This window comes from Grammomys surdaster, unplaced genomic scaffold, assembly GCF_004785775.1.
Source record: "Grammomys surdaster isolate TR1022 unplaced genomic scaffold, NIH_TR_1.0 125614, whole genome shotgun sequence".
In the NCBI taxonomy this organism is placed as follows: domain Eukaryota; kingdom Metazoa; phylum Chordata; class Mammalia; order Rodentia; family Muridae; genus Grammomys; species Grammomys surdaster.
This window is the reverse complement of record NW_021620456.1, coordinates 333849-354647: the sequence shown is the minus strand read 5'-3', so window position 1 is coordinate 354647 and position 20799 is coordinate 333849. Positions and strand designations below refer to the sequence as shown.

The 20799-nt window shown below is 39.9% G+C and overlaps 1 protein-coding gene and 1 pseudogene across 2 annotated transcripts in view; one reads left to right on the top strand and one right to left on the bottom strand.

Moving 5' to 3' along the window:
- Positions 1-20799, top strand: part of Fhit (fragile histidine triad) — a 1358514-nt gene that overhangs the window by 1016023 nt on the left and 321692 nt on the right. The window lies entirely within an intron of this gene.
- On the bottom strand, positions 1307-2591 carry LOC114638635 (annotated as a pseudogene).

The window sequence follows — 20799 nt, the reverse complement described above, 5'->3', positions numbered from 1 at the left end:
AGAGAGAGAGAGAGAGAGAGAGAGAGAGAGAGAGAGAGAGAGAGAGAAGCTAGAAAGTTACTGGCTTCTAGTTCCTGTCTTCCAACATGAAAAAGGAACCCAGTGTAGGAAGAGCAAGATGTCAGCAGTCTGAGTAAGAGGGTCATGTTTCCCACCGCGTTCTGATCTATTGTGTGAATGTGGCCAACGCCTTGTATATTTACCACCTTTAGGTGTCTGGCAACTCAGGAAGCCTGTTTTCTGTGGTATGTCACCTATACACACCTGTATTGTCACTCAATGCCTGAGGTCTTATAGCTGTTAAGAATTTTTTTACCATACATCCTTCTATCTCCACAAGCACACCAAAGTCTTGTCCTGAGCTATCCCACACTGAGATGATTTGCTCGGCCATTGTCTCCCAAATGATGGGTCACAGCACAAGTTGAGGCTTTTAATAGCATAATCTAATTACATTCAGCAGACAATTGGAGACAGAGGACACCATTAAGGACAAATATTTCAAAATGGCTCAGATTTGCATTCTGCATAGTGAATTGATCTCCCTGTGTGGCCCAGGGCAAAGAGCACAGACCTTTCAAAAGTCCCTGCCCTGTCCCCTCTTGTCCTCATGACCCTCTATGGGTTGTGTAAAAAAGCTGAACTTTGGTTTCTACTGTGTGAAAGAGAATAACGACACATACCAGAAAACTGATGTGAGGATTGGCTGAGACAGAACAGTTCCTAATAGCCTGTACTCAGCCTGCTGGTGGCAGTGAATGCTACTGCTTTTCTTGCTTCATTTTAGGCCTATGGAAAGGTAATTCCAAGAACTATTTTTTGAAAAATCTACCTCAGTTCTGTCTTAGAGTACAATTAGCTATAGGGATGCCTTCATATTTCCTGAAGTTCACTGAGACTCTTGACACAAGGTGATTGTAGACATTCTATAGAAAGAACAAAGAAAGAAAACGATCCTAAACCCATCTACACTGGGAGACAAAGTAAACTTTTGTTGATGAGGAACTCCTCAGAGAGTGTAGCGTTTTCAGTGTGGCACATCTGTAGGCAAGGAATTTAGTTTCCCAGACTTGCTTGTATGTAGCCCTAACTGGCCTAGCAACCTTTATGTAGACTAAGCTGGCTTCGAACTTTCAAAGATCTATCTGCCTCTTCCTCCATGTTTGGACAGAACCTAATTTGTTTTGTTTTGTTTTGTTTTGTTTTGTTTTGTTTTGTTTTGTTTTGAATGTTCAGTTTCCTTTAATGACACCCTCCTCTCCCTGGAAGAGTAGGTACAGGCAGCTAGGTGACTGGCAAGACATGTTCACTTGAAGGTCTTGCCTTGATTGATGGCTTTGCCCACATGCTGGAAGGCCCCCTCCCAGGAAAAGTACTCTCCAATCAGGTTTTCTCTCTAGGAGGATCCACTTTCTGCCACGAATACGACTCATAGTCCACCTTCCAATCTGGACTCAGAGGAAAGGCAAGCTCTTGATCTCAGAAGACCCAAACGCCAGAAATGGAGCTGTTGTTGTTGGTTCTAAAGAGGATAACACTAGCAAAGACATTCTTCCTTAGTTTCTCCAATCACTGGATCACTCCAGTGATGAGTTTGCAACTCATGAAGGTCTGGGTGAGCTCTTCATGGAAGCGGTACTCAGCATACCACAGGGACCAGCTGTCTTTATCAAAGTGCTCCCAAAAATATGACAATGCCACAGCGAGAGTGTCTTCAGTGGAGTACTTAATGCTAAAACTCATCCAACACAAAGGTACTCTTGGGCAAGTGAGTGATAGGGTCCTTGGCTTTGGTCTCAGCAGCCAATGCCTGCTTGTACCCATCCATCTTTTCCTCAGGAGCTGGGGCAGCTGCCGTTTTTTCTTCTTTCCACTCAGCCTGAGGCTTCTGTTTCTCTTCTCGTGAACCCCTTTCTTTCTTTGAGGTCACCTTTTTAGACTAGCTCTCTGCAAACTTCTTAGCATCAAACGGGGCCATCTTCTCACACAGCTTCACCTCCCCCAAGATAGCCCTGAACTGGGACTGGTTAATGCAGGTGAGGAACCATCAGTTGGTATTGGCGAAGGCCTGGCGAAAACAAGGCTCTAAGACCTGTTTATAGAGCCACAACAGGGTGCAGACAACTGTGCTATCAGTCAGTGTCACTCGCTCACCCACCAGAGAAGTCTATGTGAGTGTCCAGCAGCCCCAGGATTCACTTCACCTCCTCTTTTGCATTTTCAGTGGCCTGTTTGTTGTGGTACATAATACCCAAGGTGGGGAACACCCAGGTGTTAGCTGGAGGAACGATGTCACTGTCACCAAAGCTCATCCACTGCACCACCTGAGCTTCTGCCTCTGGCATACTTCCCCGAAGTTCCCCATTGCTTACATAATAGGCAATGGCATTGCACTCAAACACACAGACTCCATCATCACTCTCAAATGCTGGAAACTTGCTGGAAGGAAATTTTCAGAGAAATTTAGGGAGTGCGGTTGTTTTGGAAGTAGAAGTGGGGTGGTGGACCTGAGCCCCGCTGTACTGAGCAGCGATGAGGACATTGAAAGCCCTCCAGGTTTCAGGGTATGTGTATAGGATCCCAGCTGCCATGGTGATTCTGCAGAGGAAGGGGGTGGGACTGTCCATGGTGCGGCAAAGTAAGAGAACCTCATTGTATATATCCGACTCTGAAAGCTTTTCTTCAAGTAGTATCTTATATGGATACAATTTCCCAGAATAGAGACCTGGGATGAAACCTATAGTTTGTATGATGAACATGATGTTATTTAAACTTGAATTTATGAAATAAATCTGAGTCCATTCTGCTAGTAGTTCATTGCTGTCCCCTGCCCCTGATTAACCATTTAGGATGGCTATAGTTCTTTAGTAAAAATAAGCGGCTTGGTCACAGGTAGGATACCTCAAAGAAGATTGCAATCAGGAAGCTCAGTTGTGGGGTTGGCACTACTTTGTCAGGAGTCCTCCCTGAGTTCTCACAAATCCCTTACTTCCACAGTAGACATTTCTTCTTTTAGCATTTTGTGCAATAGCTTTTTGGGACAATTCACATTAAATGTCACACTGGCTGGTAGCTGGTGTGAAATGAATGCCATTCTTTACTTCCATAGCTAGGATCTCAGCTGTGACTACTCTGGAGTGTCTTCTGTGGCGATGTGCTCCTTTGTAATCCCTACATGGGAGAGACTGAGCAGGCCGAGTCAAGAGTTCCAAGCAACCCCAAGCCACACAACAAGAAGAGACCTTGTCCCAAAACAAAGCAAACAAAAACCCAAATACATACAACTTCCTTGCCTACAACAACTTCTCTTTTCTCAGCCCTTGCATTTGTGTAGCAGCAACTTAAAACATCTGGATTTCTTATGCCCTCTCTGTTCACATCAATTGTCCTGAGTAACTTGTGTAAAGTGTTGAGAAACTAGTGAGAATGATCTACATGGGTGGCAACCCTTTTTGAAAAATGAAGAAAAAAAAACATGTTGGCAGAAGGAGAAGTTTCTGGAACCTTGAGAGAAATGAGCACTAGTTGGTTTGGTTTCATCACACATACACTGAAAGCCTAGTGATAGTTCTTCCTGGGAGAGTTTTTGAAAGTACTCATCTTGCCTTACTGAGGAAGGTTGCCAGTGCTTTCAATAAATACCTTCCTTGGCTACCACAGGATGGAATATGCCTGTTTCCCAGGCCCCCAAAGGCTTGCTCCAGTTTGCTCATGGGAAGGTCGTATATGTGGAAGCACAGTTGTTACTCAGTTGTTTTTGTGTTTAATTTGAGACTCTGGAGTTGAGGAAAAGTCAATCACAAGGCACTGCTCTGAGCTATAGATATTCCTGTTAATGCTTTAGGTTTGTGTCAGCACACAGGCCTTGCATTTCGTTTTTTTGTTTGTTTGTTTTGGTTTTTTGTTGTTGGTGGTTTTTTTTTTTTCAATTAACTAGTGGTATCTTCCAATCCTGAAATAGGTCCCTTTCTCACTTGCTTTCTCTAGGTGGGACTTGGATTATTGAATCACTTGCTGACCCTTCTCGCTCCTTCCCCCTCTTTCTTATTCACAAAGGTTCTTGTTTTATGGATTTGTACTTCCTAGGCACCTAAGGTGTAAACTGTGACATCCTATATAGATTCTTCAAGCTCCTTGGGCCCTGCTTCAGCTTGTGCTCATCCTCCATCTGACTTTTCGTCCTCCCCCCCAGGAGCACCATCTCCTTACATACATCTCATCTCTTCCCACATGTTGCATATTTCCCTTCTTCCCATTTCCTTTTTTTTTTTTTTGAAAATGGAAATTTTCAAATATGGTACTTAGTTTGATATTTTATTTGAATTTCCATCCTTTCTCCTCCCTTTCCTCTCCCTGGTTATTATTTTTTACTCCATGACTTCTTTTTCCAGGTAGAGGGATTCCATTTCCAGTGGAGGAGCATGAGAGGACCAGAGCAGGACTTGATTACTCAGGACCACCCCCAATCCAGCTTTCTGTCCATCATTCTTAACACATATCTTTATAAAATGGGGACCTACTGAGAAAATGGATACTCCCACCTTCCACTTATCAGCCTGTGCCCTCTTCCATGAAGACCCAGGGGTATGTCTGTTTGTCTGAAGGCTGCTTGTTTATACATCACATGGCTGTCTAGCTTGGGTCATTAAAACTCAGCCATCCTTGTTTGAGGCTGTGTTGTTGGCTTCCATTAAAAGTACATAATTTGACTGCTTTCTCTTGGGCTCTGTCTGAATCATCGTCTCTTTAGAATAGTTCTACCTAACACACAGTTTACTGTCACCTGTGGCTATTTAAGTGTAGATTAATTTCAATAAAATAAACTTCAAGTACATTATTTTTGTCGATAATGTTAATCTCATTTTAAATGTTCACTTGGTCTGTGTGACATTTGGAAAGACCATGTGAGATATTTATGTTTGGCCATAAAGTTCTTTTAGAATATGCGCATAAGAATGAGCAGTTGTTAGGGCTTTGTGGATAATGGTGTGAGTCCTTATATGGTCTGACTGGTAAGCTGGTGGAAGAGGAGGTACTGGTAATATTCTCCATGTTGAAAAGTATATAGGTATAATATACACTTCATGATCCACATGTTGAGAAGTATATAGGGATAGTGTACACTCCTTGACTTTATTGTGTTTTGTAAAATATATTTTAAGAATTTGTTCAGTATCTGTCCTGAGAATCTGTCCTCACTTTTCTAAGATTTCTACATTATCTTCTTACTGATGTTACTATTTAGACTTACAAAAAGTCAGTGTATTTAACAAAAATCAGTTATTTTAAATGTTTCACCATTTTATGTACTTCAAATTCTTCCTTCTTGTAAACCATTTCTACTCAGAGCTGCCCTGTAGCTCAGGCTGAGAATCTATTGTTAGTTCTCGGACTAGGGACAGAGGTTCTTCTTCCTCAGAGGTCCAGCTTCCCTTTCTTCACGCACTCATGTAACATTAGCTTTAGATTTAATGTAGCAACAGGCGTAGCTTTGATTTCTTCAGATTTAGGAATAAATATCCAGTATGTTAGACCCTGACTTTTTAGATTCTAAAGCTCCATTTTAATAAATAGCCAGCTCTGTAGGGGAAAGATGGTTTTATTAGCAGGCAGCATTAACACTGTTGGGCTCCGTGGTTAGGTTGACATAGTGTCATTGTTACAGAAGATAAAATTTGAAGGAGCATTTGCCGAGCAGTGAGCAATGGATGTTAGAACAATAGCTCAGGATTTTATGGGGGTTTAATCATTTTCCACCCCCATCCTTTCATTCAGACAGTCAGACCATATTTCTTGACATTTACTACACTGTGCACTGTATTAACTGCTGGCTGATTCAAAGACAAGAAGAGACGGCATGAAAGGATGCCAAACTCTACGGCAGAGGAGAAAAGTATTTGACTGATCTGAAGACTTGTCACCTGTGAACATGCCCAGGGTCCCAACTTAGAGTGACCTTTCACATGGCTTAGAGTTCTGCTCTCACAATCTAGCAACTCTTAATGTATTTTGAACAATGTTTTTTTTTGCATTCATATGGTATGATGGCTTTACAAATTGTGTAGCCAAGGTTATAAGAAAGTTTAAAGGGTATATCAAATGATTACTTAATTTTAATGTGGTATATCTCAAAAGATATCATGAAGGAACCAATATCTAAATCAAGATGTAAAAATGGCCACTCAGGACAGAATTGCATAAAAATTCCTGACAAATTCTCAGTGAGCAGGGCAGAGCAGTTACACTAAAAATGAGTACCCCAAACCTTAACACCCCTAAACCTTGACATCCCCACCTTCTAAAGGTACCTCTTTTATGGATACCGTCATGATAGCCTCCATTTCATAATCCTCACTGAGCCTCTCATGTACAAAGTCTGGATACATGGATCACCATGCCTCACAGATAGAAGCCACCAGCCATTCGTCTTTGATTTCTGTCTGTATCATTGTTTACAATGGACTAAAACTGTCCAGCCTATAGCACCTTAATTCTTTCTGTGGCAAAGGTTACAACGTAAGAGTACACAAAGGCTTGGTGGGTACAAAGTGAATTCAATGGGCCTGCTGAGGTCTGTGACCCAAAAGATGGATTTCCTTTGAGGATTCAGAGAACCTTGTTTCCTTTGAGGTCCAGCCAATTGGCTGGAGTTTCCTGTACTTTCAAATGGATCAGCAAGTCTGGATATTTTGTAAAAATGTTCATTTTGGTTTATAAGTAATCTAATACCATATGATATATGATATTTAATATGATATATTAAACAACATAACACTTTGTACATGCTATTGGACGTATAGTATCTGTTGTCCATATATGGTGCTGCCTGCTAGTATATGAATCTTCCCCTCCTCCTAATTTTTGGAAGACTCTAGAATGTTCTTTAGAGTTTTGTACAAATAGAGGTCTTTTCCATGAAGCACACCTGCCATTTAACTGTTGCTTCCACTTTGATAATACCTCCTTAGACATGTTAATATTCTGTGTCCTGTACAGCAAACCAAGTATGAGTTCTAAAGTCATAGCATACTTCCGAGAATTACTGGAGTACATTTCTATTATTTTGTATTTGGAGGAGGATAGACAAACAAACACACAAAAGTCAAATAAATAATGTATCAGAATTGACTGAAACTAGGAACTTTTGACCCCAAGGGCAACAACATCATGAGACTGAGAAGACATGTTATAGGAGGGGAAGCATCTGAAGATAACCTATCGATAGGGGTGCTGTTGCCACATATGTACAACTCAACAGTGAACAAGTACAAATGGCAATGGACTTGGATAAACCTTGCTCCAGAGAAAGCTTAATTTGACAGTAAACATATGTACAACATCATAAATCCAAATCAAAGCTAAAAGACATCATCTCAGACCCACTAGGATGCTCATAATCAAGGAATAGTTAGTAGCTTCTGCTGGGTAAGAATGGAGAAATTGGAACCCTTCTTGTAATGCTGGTGGAATGTATGGTATGTCTGCAAGGAGAAACAGTTTGTAATCTCCTCAAAAAGTGAAACCATATTTCCTTGATTTGTATCCAAGATCTCACACACACACACACACACACACACACACACACAACTTATACCAGCATTATTTGTAATTAAAAAGTGAAGCTATATAAATATCTATTGATGGAAACTAAACAATTTCTAGTATATAGAGACAGAACAGAAAAGGAAATACTGATTTTATTTTTTAACAATTATTTAGCATTTAAGCATTTTGTATAAATTATAAGCATTTACTGATTTTTCTTTTGAAAAGGAAGTACTTTCTTTACTTGGGGGGTGGAGAAAGGGCTTTGCACTTAAATAGAGATGATTAGTATCATATTATGAACTTGTAGATATTTTTGAATTGTTTAAGTGGTTAATTACATCAGTTGTAGCCTAATGAAAACAAGTCATGCTCTTTGAAGCCATTGCTCTTGTAGTGGTACTGAGTTGTCACTGCTCCTCAGCCTGGGCTTGCAACCATTTCTGTTAGCCTAGGTTTTGTGTCAGGAAGATAAAATAACCGAAACTTCAAAAGGTTGTAACTTCTTTCAGTGTGGGAATGCATAGCAATTAGTTGGTTCAGCATCTTGCTTATATTAAGTCTTAGCAAAAACTAGCTGCTGTTGTCATAAATTATTATAATTGCTGTTTTAAATTACTAATGTCATGATCACAAGATGAGCAAAGGAAATAATGCCACATCCATGAAAAATGGAGGTAAAAAAAAAGCTTTATTGGCTAGGTGATGGCACGTAAGCTATGTGCTCGCTCTCTCTCTCTCTCTCTCTCTCTCTCTCTCTCTCTCTCTCTCTCTCTCTCTCTCTCTCTCTCTCCCTCCTTCGCTCCCTCCCTCCCTCCCTCCCTCCCTCCCTCCCTCCCTCCCTCCCAATTCAATTAAAATTCTAGTTAGATACAAAAGTATACTGAATGGAGCATTTTTAAAAATTAAGTTGAATGTTTTTTATCATGAGTAAAATGTCAGCTCAATTTTTTACTTGTCTAGAATACTCCTACCAAGTTAGTTATCCTTGGTCTTAGATCTTGTAGTTTAGTCCCTCTGGCCTTTTTTATTTCTCTCTATACTAGGCTGTTTTCCATGACAGGCACTCTCCTTGTTTTGAGGAACTTTTCTGCTCCCACCTACTTCCCGTTATTTCATAGCCCAACAAAATGTACTTTCCAGATACCAGATCTGCAAACTACATACATTATCCATTAACCAACTTCTCATGAAGTGTGATGTTATTTTCATTTTGTTTTTGTGATGACCTTCAACTCGAAGAACATCTTGTTGCATTAATAAAGGAGATTTTCTCAGTTGAAGCATTTTTCTATTTCAGCAGTCTAGGCTGGGACACTGGGTAGGGAGGGGGTAAGGGATCAGTCATGGTTGTGTTCTAGCAATGGGTCACTTACTGGGACATCAAAGGCTTTTAAAGGAAAGAATGTAATTAAAATGGCCCATAGGTTGGTAGTACTGATAGTGTGAAAATAGCTTATTATCAAAAGCTGTCAACAGATTCTTTATAATCTCCCTCAAAATTCCAATGCTTGTCATCAATACCTAGAAAAAAAATCCTGAATCTATATGGATGCAACAAATTACCCTGACTAGTTGTGCAATCTTAAGGAAAAAGTAATGCTAGAGGAATGACAACAATATATGGTCTCAAACTAGACTACAGAGCCATAATGACATGAACAGTGTGGTATTGGCACAAAAGCAGACAGAAACCATTAGAAATGCAGCATCCAGAAAGAAATCCTTACAACTATGCTAGGTAATCTTTAAAAAGCTGTCAACAATGTATATTGAAGAAGAGACAACCTTTTCAAACATCAGTGCTTAGAAAACTAGATATAAACCTGTAAATAATGAAACTGGATCCACATACTTCTTCCTACATAAAAATGAATTCAAAATGGACCAGAGACTCTAATATAAAATATGAAAGCTGACTGTATAGAAAAAAAACATAGAAAAAATACTTTGAGATACAATTATAGACATGGACTTCCTTTTAAAGAAGTCCTTTGAAGGACCCATAATTCAGGAAATAAATCCAAGGATTAACTGTGAGACTGTATAAAATGAAAATGTTTCTTCACAAAAAGGAAATAACAGAATGAAGCTATAGAATGTGAGAAAAATGCCTGCCCTGTATATCCTATGGGATTAATTTATTGAATCTTTAAAGAACTGAAAAAGAAAATCAACCCTAAAACTGAATCACCTAGTGAATAAATGGGCTGATGAGTGGACCAGAGCTGCTTGGAAATGTCTCAACTGCCTGCCAGGGAAATGCAGATCAAAACTACACAGGGCCAGCAGAGAGGTGACATGGACAGCGGGGGTCGCCCTGTAAACTGGTACAGCCATGGTGGAAGTCAGTGTGGACATTCCTCACAAAACCAAAACTGCAACTACAGTGTGTTCCAACTCCACAGCTGTGGGGTATAGACCTGAAGTATGTGTAATCAGCCTACCAATGAGACTCTCGCTCATTCGTGTTATTGGTGGATACTAATACCAGGTCACAATCTAGAACCAGCATACAAGCCCATCAATAGATGAAATTGTAAAGAAATGTATATATATGCAATGGATTTTATTCAGCCATGAAAATGGATGGGACAGAAAATTACTATATTAAGCAAAGCAAGCCAGACTCAGCTGTGCCAATATCAGCTTTTCTTTTATATGAAAAATGTAAACAGAAGCTTTTGTGTATGTGTGTGCATGTGTGAGTGTGTGTACATGTATGTATATGTGTGTATGAGTGTATGAATATGTACATGTATGCATGAAAGGTAACTATGAGAGGAGACAGATATAAAGGGTGGGAAGAAGAAGAGAATGTAATGGAACATCTGATAAGAAAACAGAAGCATGTCAAAGTGATATTTATATGAAAATGTCACAACTAAACCATTATTTTGTATGTTAGCTAAAAATACAATAAAAATGGGATTCTAGGAATGAGAAGTTGATGCTTAAAATCAATTAGAATCTATGTCTCAACAGGATTTTAAAGTAGCGATTTCACTGTAGAATTTTATATTTTAATTTTTATTGTATATTTTACTTGAATATGTATATGGATGTGGCATACACTATGCATACTAGAAGTTCAAAGGTTCATTGTACCTTGTTTATTATAGAGCTTCTTTATTGGTTTTATTATAGGATTTGTTTTATTGGCATGTGGCAGCCTAGCTGTCCCAAAACCAGCCCACAACCTTATGTGTTTCTATGCTCTCCTCATCTCTCTATAGTTACACTAGGATTACAAATATTCAGGCTACTTATTTGACTTTTATGTGTTAATAAAAATTTCCCAGAATTTGAACACGGGTGGTCAAGCTTGTGCAGCAAGCTCTTTACCGATTGTGTATTCTGAGAATTTATGTTTATTTCAATAGAAACCATTCAACTGTCAGTTGTCATGTCCACCCCTCATGTCATATGCCCATGCTATTGCCCCAAGGGTTCCATTGACAGAAACCCTTTGCTCTTTGTCTACTGATGGTCACAGTCATTGGAAACCTAGGAAGAGCACTGAGCTTGTGGTGAAAATATTTGCTTATTATCAGCTGAAAGAAGATTTAAAAAACATTCATCCTTCAGAAACAGTGATTTGTATTTCAAATTAGGGAGGAAAACCACAACATTAACATTAAATTAAACCATACAGATGTTTTAATTTTCTTGTTATAGTAGAAATTGAAGAGTATCTGAGAAGTGTTTAACTCCTTCAGTCCTCCCAGTGTCCCCTGTGGCTGAAGAGTTGTGTATTTTCTTTTTAAGTAGATATTACTGCCTTCTGAGAAGTTGCCCCTTTATGCTGTCTAATTAACCTCCTCTAGACCCCAGGGATTTGAAAGAGCTGCGGCCTTAGGAGACTTGCTTAGTATGTTGGCTCTAAATATTCTTATTAGGGGAAAACAAATGGATGATTAACAATGCATTAGCATCTGCCAAATGAAAGTCCTATGTGAAGAAATGTGGACCAGGTAGATGGAAGGATGCTAACTTCGTCCATTGTTCAATCTTGCTGTGACTTTTATGGAACGAACAAGTCTGTTTTGATTAGCCTTCATTTTAAAAGCTATAAATTTGAAACATAATTATTGAGTCAAGAGAAACGTGTTTTCAACAATTTATTCATGAAGTAGTTACTTAGTTTATTGCTTTCAGCTTGTGTCTGTGAGGAAGGATCTGTTTGGTTAGAGACTGTAAGGGGCTGTACTTAGTGTGTGGTCATGTGGATGAATTTTCTTCCAAGTAACAAAAGTGCTCATGAAGGTAGCTTCAGTTACTACAGAAGCTTTGGGCTCACATAATGAGAATTCCTAGCTTTGCAAATAAATAACTTTAAAGACTCACGCTGTTTCAAATCTCTACCCATTACCTCCTTCTTGTTTTTAAGGTGATTCCTTTAGTCTCTGGAAAGGTCTTCTAGATAACAACAAAGAAAGATATGAGTCCACCTGCTAAGCCAACTTCCTGTGTACCTCTTCCCAGCTTCTTGATCCACTCTTATAAACAATATTCATTTTTGACTATTTCAACAGAAGTTCTTAGACTGACTTTCCCAGGAAAGAACTGAGAGGACAGCCAGATGGGGGAGTGGACGATGGACATCTAAACAACTGCTGTCCATGTTCTGATAAGCTTAGAACTACATCTCTATGTTTGTCACTTGAAGCACATCTACGAATTTAAGCTATAGTTTATTCTCGCATCTGAGTTTAATCTTTCTCCTGGGCATTAGGCATCATTCTCTGTATTTGTTGAGTGTATGTGTGTTTCTTGCAAAAGAATGTCAGGTGTGCACATGTGTGTGCATAGAGTCCTTAGCAGAACATTGGATGCCTTCTTTGATCACTCCCTATTTTATTGCCTGAAGACAGGATCACTAATCCAGGAGTTCATTTCATTTTTGGCTAGACAAACTATTCAGCAGCCACTTGGAATTCAGCTGTCTCAGCTGCTCAGTGAAGGAGTTTTAGACATGCTAGAGATTTGAACTCAGATTTTCATGCGTGTAGAGCTTCCAGTTCCCATTCCCCAGGGGACCTTTGTATCTTAGTTGTTTAAGAATCCCACTGACACTGAGGTTTTAGTGATTTGAAATATTACTTTTCTGGAATAGAGATTATTTTTCCTAAATATTCCTGGGAGAAAATTGGTAAGAAAGGTAGTTTTGAAGGGACTTAATATATTTTTGGATTTTCTGTGGAGCTACAGAGATTGCTTCACTTTGGTTCATAGTCACTTTAAAATAGCGTTTATCAAAAAAAATGTAGTTTTTTAAAAGTTATCATTATTTTATGTTGGCTTCTCACCTAATGAAATAAAGAACACCATATGTGAAGTTTATAAGACAGGAACATGTCTGCTCCTTCTCCTGCCTATAGTATGGCACAGCTATTTCTACCTTATTTAGCCTTGAATGATCACATGATTTCCAAAGGCATCTAATATTCCTAAAACTTTTGAGATTCTTCATATATTCACTTATTTTGTTTCCCTTGGAATTTCTTCTTCCTGTTTCTGTTTAGGTTAGTGATGTAGGAAGTGTGGGGTAGGCAATAGAGGTGGATGGACTTACCTGTGAACTTTTCCATAATTCTGGTGCACAAGATTTTGACAAGCTTTTCTATCAGCTGAAAACGGGTGCTTCCCTGATGGATCTTTTTATAAGGCTGAGAAGACGGTATTGACAATGTAGGTCATCCACACACTTTCACCCCAATGTTCAAACAGTGTGCCATCAACAGTATTCTAGATGTGCCTGATGGAGCTTGAAGCAGGGCAGACAGTAACATCACACAGCTCCATATGTCAAGTTCGTGTTTGAGGTCTGATGTCTGCTGAGGTCTTCACCTAAAAAGCCTTCAGCAAGATTCATAAAAGCAGAAAAAAAGGGGAAGAATCTGTAGATGCTGACTACCGTGTTGAAGAGACTATCAGTCATTACAGGAGTAACCTTCAACCTTTAGTGGTACCATTGACACATCACAGGCTGTAGACTGTCAAGCAACACTCAAATGCTGACATTGATGGAATGTGGGATAATGGGATGGATCTAGCCTTGCAAGAGCAAGACACTTTCTCATTATTTCATCTTCCTTTCAGAGTCAAGTCAGTAATCACAACCGATATGGATTAGTGCCTTTTGTCTCTCTGCACCTAGGTGCCCTCATTCTGAGCTGGACTAGACTCTGGCAGGAAGGAAATGGACACCTGCTTCTTCATGGTCATTTGTAGGAATTTTGAGTTCTAGGGAGATGGACCCAAGAGAGGTCCTTTACCTTGGAGCTGGCAAGCACAAATCATTAGCCTGATGGTTGGATTGGCAGGGATCCATTAACAAGAATTTTGCATAATCAGTATGCTCGTGGCAACTGGTAATAGACAGTGTACTTGAAAATGAAGGGTAAAATCTGCTGCAATGTGTTAGATTAATGGCATCAGTTTAACAGCCACAGAGGGCCACAGAAGATGCCTCTCTGGAGAAAGGAAGCCTTGTCGGTCTCCTTCATTCTTTAAGCCAGGGGTCCTTTCAAGTGTTTTGTCCCCACCAGAGCAGTAACATAGAATTCTGTGGGACCATTGTTTTTTTTTTCATCAAAATGTAAAATAAATTCCTATTTCAGTGCAGGAATGGGATCCACTCAGGAATAGTGGAGGGTAGATTTCCAGTTCGTTAACAGTGATTAGCTCTTCATTTTTCACTTCAGGATATGCACTACGAGAAAGTTTATGAACAACACACGGTTCATTTACAAATAACAGAGCATTGTCACCCACTCCAATGCCCTGGTGTCCTCCTGTTGGATTACCTGCTTACCCTTTGCAGCCTCGTTTTTGAAGCAGGGTCTTCACTGTCTGTGCCTGGCATTGCTGGTGTTTCTTACATGTCCTTACCAAGCCATCCTTTTCGTTTGTTCCTGACTTTTCAAATGTCAGGTGGTCAAATGCTGCAGAGACTTAAGCCTAAAAACTCACCCTAGTGCTGGGACCATGGGCCTGGGACAGGGTAGATACTTGTTAGGAATTCAGTTATTCAGCCAACACTGAGCCCTTATTCTGTAGGTAGTCGGACTTGGCGCTGTTATAGAGCATCCTCTGCTCCCATGGCTTGTTAGAGTTTCTCTGGTGACAATGAACACAGCTAGATGGTCCCGCTTTCATCATCCTTGGCACTCCCTTTATGTTGCCATCTGGCTGACTTGAATCATATATGCTACCCACCTGGCATAGGAAAAGTAGCTGGGCTTTGGATCTTTGATCCTAAGATCTTACTTTCCTAAGGACCTCGATTCAATCTAAATAACACTTGCACATGGGTGTGGCCCTTTACATCACCTCACACTAGAGGATTTTTTTTGCCTGAATTATCTTCTCTGGAAAAATCCTGAAGTTTGATATGCCAACAGAACAGATCACAAGTGGACAATCAATGGTTGGTATGTGAATAAGACAAGGATATAGTCAGTTTGTGAATATTACAAGACAAGGAGAACGTGTAGCTATGCTAGAATTCCACTTTAAACACTTCTTCATTGATATTACAGTGTGTGAAGGCAGAGGTGGAATGGGGGTAGCATAGTTGGGAGGACAGAACAAAGCCCCAGAAAGCTCTGAGACCAGCTGTGAATGAAGAACACACCTGTAGCCGAATAATTAATTTGACAGCTTTATAGGGTTTCTCTCCTCTCTCTCTCTCTCTCTGCCTTTTTTTTTTTTGACCAATTACTTTCAATAATGATGGCAAACCAGCTTCTACCCCTGACTGTGTTAGAGATTATAATGTCAAAAGGGCCTTTGTAATGTCTTGTGTGTCTTAATAAACCTGTCAGCTGAGGTTACATTATTTTCTAATTTCCATCAGGGAAACATGGGGTGGTACAGCTGGGCAAAGAGTCCAGGTCATGGTGTGTGATTTCAGATTGGCGGGATGTGCCATGTCCCATCACCGCCATAGCTGTGTAGCAGTACATGTCAGAGACCACGCTCTTTTTAATGAGGGCCACACTGACATTTTGATGGGATGTTATCTTTTGCACTTTGAGGAAACTGGTTGATAAGCTCATACTTTCTTCCTTCATCATAAGTTTTGCTTTTGTAATATGTCCATCCTGTCAGATGACTCATCTTGCTCAAGTATAATTCTGGGATTATTATTTGAAAAAGCTTTAGCAATCTCCCTTTAGCCTATAGCCTTGTGTTTATGATATTGTCTGCAGTGGTTTGGAGGTAGAGATTTTCACACATGTCTTCCTTGTAATCCTGCTTTGAGTAAGAGTTTAACCTTAACACTGGCCATTTAAAGACAAGCAGAATTCACCACTGTGCCTGTCTCTTAGAGATTCTCCGTAACATAATATCTGCCTTAGTTTATTCTTTCTCTGATGAACCATTCCAATAAGGAAAGCTGGACATATCAAGTTGGTCATAGCCTTCTCAGAATAGAAGAACCCCTTTATGACAGCAACCCAAAGTTAAAAACATTCAAACGACAGCCCTATTTTTTTCAAGAACTTCTCTTGGTTCAGTATCAACTGCATTTATCACTACTGGACTAAAGGCAGGAGGGTGAAAGCATTTCTCCCAGAGGATAAGTAGCTGTACCTGTATCATAGCAAAGTACTGGACAGGTACTTTGTACTGGACAGATATATGATGTATCCAATTGCACTTGGGTCATAAGGGGTAGAGCAGGGATCCAAGCCCAGTTATGTCAAGGGACAGTTAAGTCATCACTAAAGCAAAAGTACATTGTCACACTGGAGACATTGGCCTAGTTGACTGATTAAGGTTTTAGATCAGTATTTCTCAACCAGTAGTTACTCTGACCTCTAGGGATTTTGGGAAATGTCTCAAAACATCTTAGATTGCCACAAAAGAAATAAGGTTGTACTGACCTCTAGTGAATTCTACTAATTTGCATGTAAAATATGGTATAGATCTCACAGGGAAGGATCCAACCCTAAGACTGAGTACAAAAGTTGTACTTGTTATGTATTGTGGGAAGCTAGACATCTAGGACCACCAGAGAACATCCTGACAAATGCTCTCAAGGATCACTAGAAGGTGGAAGTCATTAGAGAAGAGAGGAAACCTCACTGATGATGACAAAGGATAAGGTAGAGGTTGTAGATGACTCAGTGCCCTGGAACCTTCAGGTTCATAGAAGATCCTCATGTTAGCTGAGAGTTAAGGTGAGTTTACTATCTCAGGTGTGGTAAGGTCTTTATCTACCTGTTTTGGTATGACATTGTAGCATGTATCATTTAGTAGTTAATATTATCAACTTGAGATGGTCTGTATCACCCAGGAAACAAACCTCTGAACATGTATATGAGGAACTTTCTAAGGTTAATAATTTGGTTATTTGATCCACTGTAAATGTTGACAGCAACATTAACATGGGCTGAGATCTGATTATGAAAAATGTGTGGATTACTTTCCAAAATAAATGGGTATGCTATGGGAAACTAGAGAAAAGATACCCTAAAAAGAAGTCTATCAAGTGAAAACTTAGAATTGAAGGTCCTCAGGGAGGCTTTGTTTCCCACAGTGCTGGATCTCCAGTGGCCGATAATGTCATTTGGCTATTCAGTTCCCTTTTACTATGGTGTGGACTGTTAACATCCAATAGGGCTTTTTCATCCTTCCCTCACTTTGCTCCAAATCATCCTTTGGTGATCTGTCTCATGTCCACCAGGTCTTACAATATCAGGCTTATATATTTCTTGTGGTTATTAGTGTATCCTTTACTTTGTTTCTCAGTACAGGATCTCCATATACCTCTGCCAACTTAAGAGGTAAATTCATCTACATGCAGTTCTGAAGTGAGGCATCACCAAGCCTGCAGTGCTCTGAGTTTTCTCAGGTGCATTCGTTTGGTGTGCCTCCATATACTGATTGTGACTTTGGACCCTATCTTCCTTTCAGTTTGTAGAAATGAGGCCCACAGCTGTTTGCTTATGTTTGCCCCTTTTGTCAGCTCTCCATGCTTATCCCAGTATGTGTCTCTCTTGACTTACTGTGCAACATTCTCCATGTGCAGAGTCCCTTCTGTCCCTGGCCAACATCCTCCCCCACAGCATGTGCCTTTGTTTTTCAGCCACGAGGGAGGAAGATAAACTTGGATGTAGCTGTTTTCCTGAGGACTTGATCAAGTCAACTCTCCTGGAAGTAGAAATTAACCTAGGCCCTATGAACTAAGCATTTGTTACTTTCATTATTAATACACCTGCAGATTCCTAGGCAATGGTTATGAATCAGACCCTCTTCTCATCACAGTTGTGAATACTGAGCATTTGTCCCAAATTGGCCATGGCTATATAGCTAGGCTGATGTGGTGCCATTTTGTTTTTACAGGCTCCATGATAAACACGGGGTGGGGGTCCATTGCATCAACTGCTACAGACTTCTCAGTCAGAAGGACAACACAGTTGGCTATGCTACTGATCTGCCACCTTTTAATGACCTGATAATTAAAAATGATGGGCAGATAAAAATAGAGCAGCTGAACATAGCTACACAATGCAGGTCTTTTCTCCCGACTGTCACTCTCCTCAGGCAGGAGGTATGAATGCTCAAGGACAGAAGCCAAATTTGACTTTAACTGGCCAGGAAACAAGTCATTCTTTTTTTGTGACTGCAAGCATATTACAGAATTAATTTGTTGTTTCTTTCTCACACTGTCAGAGTATTGAGTGAATAATTATATTTGTGTTTGAAGAAGAGGTAGGATTTTGTGTGTATGTGTGTGAAAATTATCAGTATTGTATTATCTACTGTTCTGACTAGAAGAAATACAAATTAGTCTCTCTCTCTCTCTCTCTCTCTCTCTCTCTCTCTCTCTCTCTCTCTCTCTCCCTCTCTCCCTCTCTCTCTCTCTCTCTCTCTCTCCCATGCCTCCCCCTACCCCCATCTAAAGCTCATTTTTAGTTGCACAGACTCATGGTTGCTCCTTCTCAATTGCATTCAGCTACGTTTTGTAAGTAGCATTGCATTATTGGTTGAGAATTGATTTGAGTATCATGTGTTGTCATTTGATACAAAACAGTTTAGCTAAACTGCCTGACATTACAACAGCTGGTAATGTCACTTTTGTTAATGTCTTTAACCACATTTTTAACAAAACAGCAGATGCTCATCACAAAAGCCATCTTCTTCCAGTGATTGTGTAAAATCAGCTCCTGGCTCTGGCTTGAGCAAAATCTGACTAAGTGGATCACTTGACCTCAGAAAACCCATTTTTTTTTTCTTTTGAGAATGCTGAATTATCTGGCAGTAGGGACAAAAGGACAGATGTAAAGACAAACAATGCAAAATGTGAGGCAAGTGCTCTGAAAATGCAGGAAATACAGCTCTTGGGGAAGATAGTGTGTCTCAGCTGTGGCCACCAGCAGCAAACCTGAGCTCAAATGAGCAGTGGTGTCTATTAACTAAATAGAATTCCCTTGCCTCTGGCAGATAAATGAAGTTATTCATCACTGCTTTTTAATTCCTAGTTTAGAGAAGGGAAATCTACTTCCCACTTCTTTGTGCTAACCAAGCATTAACTACTTACACATAGAATGGGATTTGTGTTCTGACACAAGTCGTACTACAAACATTCTAGAAATTTTTCCCCAGGATGATTTTCTATGTCACCAACATCTTACGTTTAGATCTTTTTCCCAGGCTCATGACATTCCCTGCCTAAGGGTCAGAAGGAATAGCATGAGAATCCCTCTCGTTTTTCCCTCTTGTGGGAATGAGTGATAAACTCTAAGAAATTGTCTTTCTGCTACTCTTTAGCTGGAGACAGTTAATAATAATTGTAGCCCAATATGTTTTCGAGTCTCTTTTCTTAAGTGTACTTACAAGTCTCTTTGTATCATAGGTTACATATTCTCTTCCCAATCTCCCCTGTCATTGAAATCTTTTTTTTTTAATGAGTTTTGCTTTTTAGGCATTTGTTTGTGCATTTAGCATGAGCCAAATTAAACATAACTCAGGCAGCACATGTTCTTGTGAAAATGTCTTCTCTGCAGTCAGAGGCCCAGACACATGGCATCCACTCTGTGGGTCAGTCTGTGACGTGAGGCATAGATAACTTGATTTTCTTATTGCCACCATAAAAGGCCTGTCAGGAAGCAATTTGAAGACAGACTGGAGTTATTCCGACTTACAATTTGTGACAATACATTCTATTATGGCAAGGAAGGATGGAGGCAGCAGCTGAAGGCTGAGTGGTCACATTACATTTGAAGTCAATAAGATGACAGAGAAGGTGAACCGGAAGTGAAGCTGAGCTATATAACCTCTAGACCCACTCACTTCCAGCGACCTACTCTCTCCAGCAAGGCTCTATGTCCAGACTGCTCCACAGCCCTCCCAAACTATACTGCTGTCTGGAAACCAAGTCTTCAAACACACATGTCTATGGGAGCACTTCCTAGTCAAACCACAGTGGTGTGCACATGACTCTTCTAATATCTTCAGTCTTACAAAAGAGCTAATTCCCATACCTACTATGTTGGTGTCTGGATGAAAGTGAACTAAACACTGAAGATAATAATAAATGTCTAAGAAAAAGTCCTGCAGTATGAAAGGTCCTGTAATAATAGCCTTCCTTTGTCTACTATGTGACTGTGGTAGACTGTTAAAAGTATGTGCTTTTTCACAGTTTGCAGTGGACTCTTCAACATCCTTCCTGTGATGGTAATTTTTTAATGCCAGCTTGACTGGATTGTGAAACAGCCTTGAGTGTATTTGTGGAAGCATTTCCATAGGAATGGTCCTGGAGGCCCTCACCTAATGAGAGAATGAACTCCTTCCTTCATGAATTCATATTATGATGCATTGTTGGTAGATGGTGAAAGGAAGGAAATGAAGATTGATTGTAGGAGGTCAGTAGGGACATGCCCTAGGGAGGACTCAGTCTTGACTTCTTTATGTTACTCTGCTTTATGATTGCCATACAGTGAAGAGCCTGTCCACACACATCTATCAAAATGCTCAGAAGTATATAGTCATGATTTGAAGTAAACACTCTAAAACCATGCCAAAAAAAAAAATCTTTCCTCTCTTTGATTCTGTCAGTGTTTATTCACTGCTGTGAGAAAGGTAACTACTATAGATTTGATGCAGCCAAAGTCTAGTTTCCCACTGGCACATAGTTTATGACTATAGGTAGATTGGAACAATCACACTTTTATGCTTAAAACACAATAGACATGGAGCATATCAGCAGATATGGATGCAAATTTTCAAAGGTAGACCTCA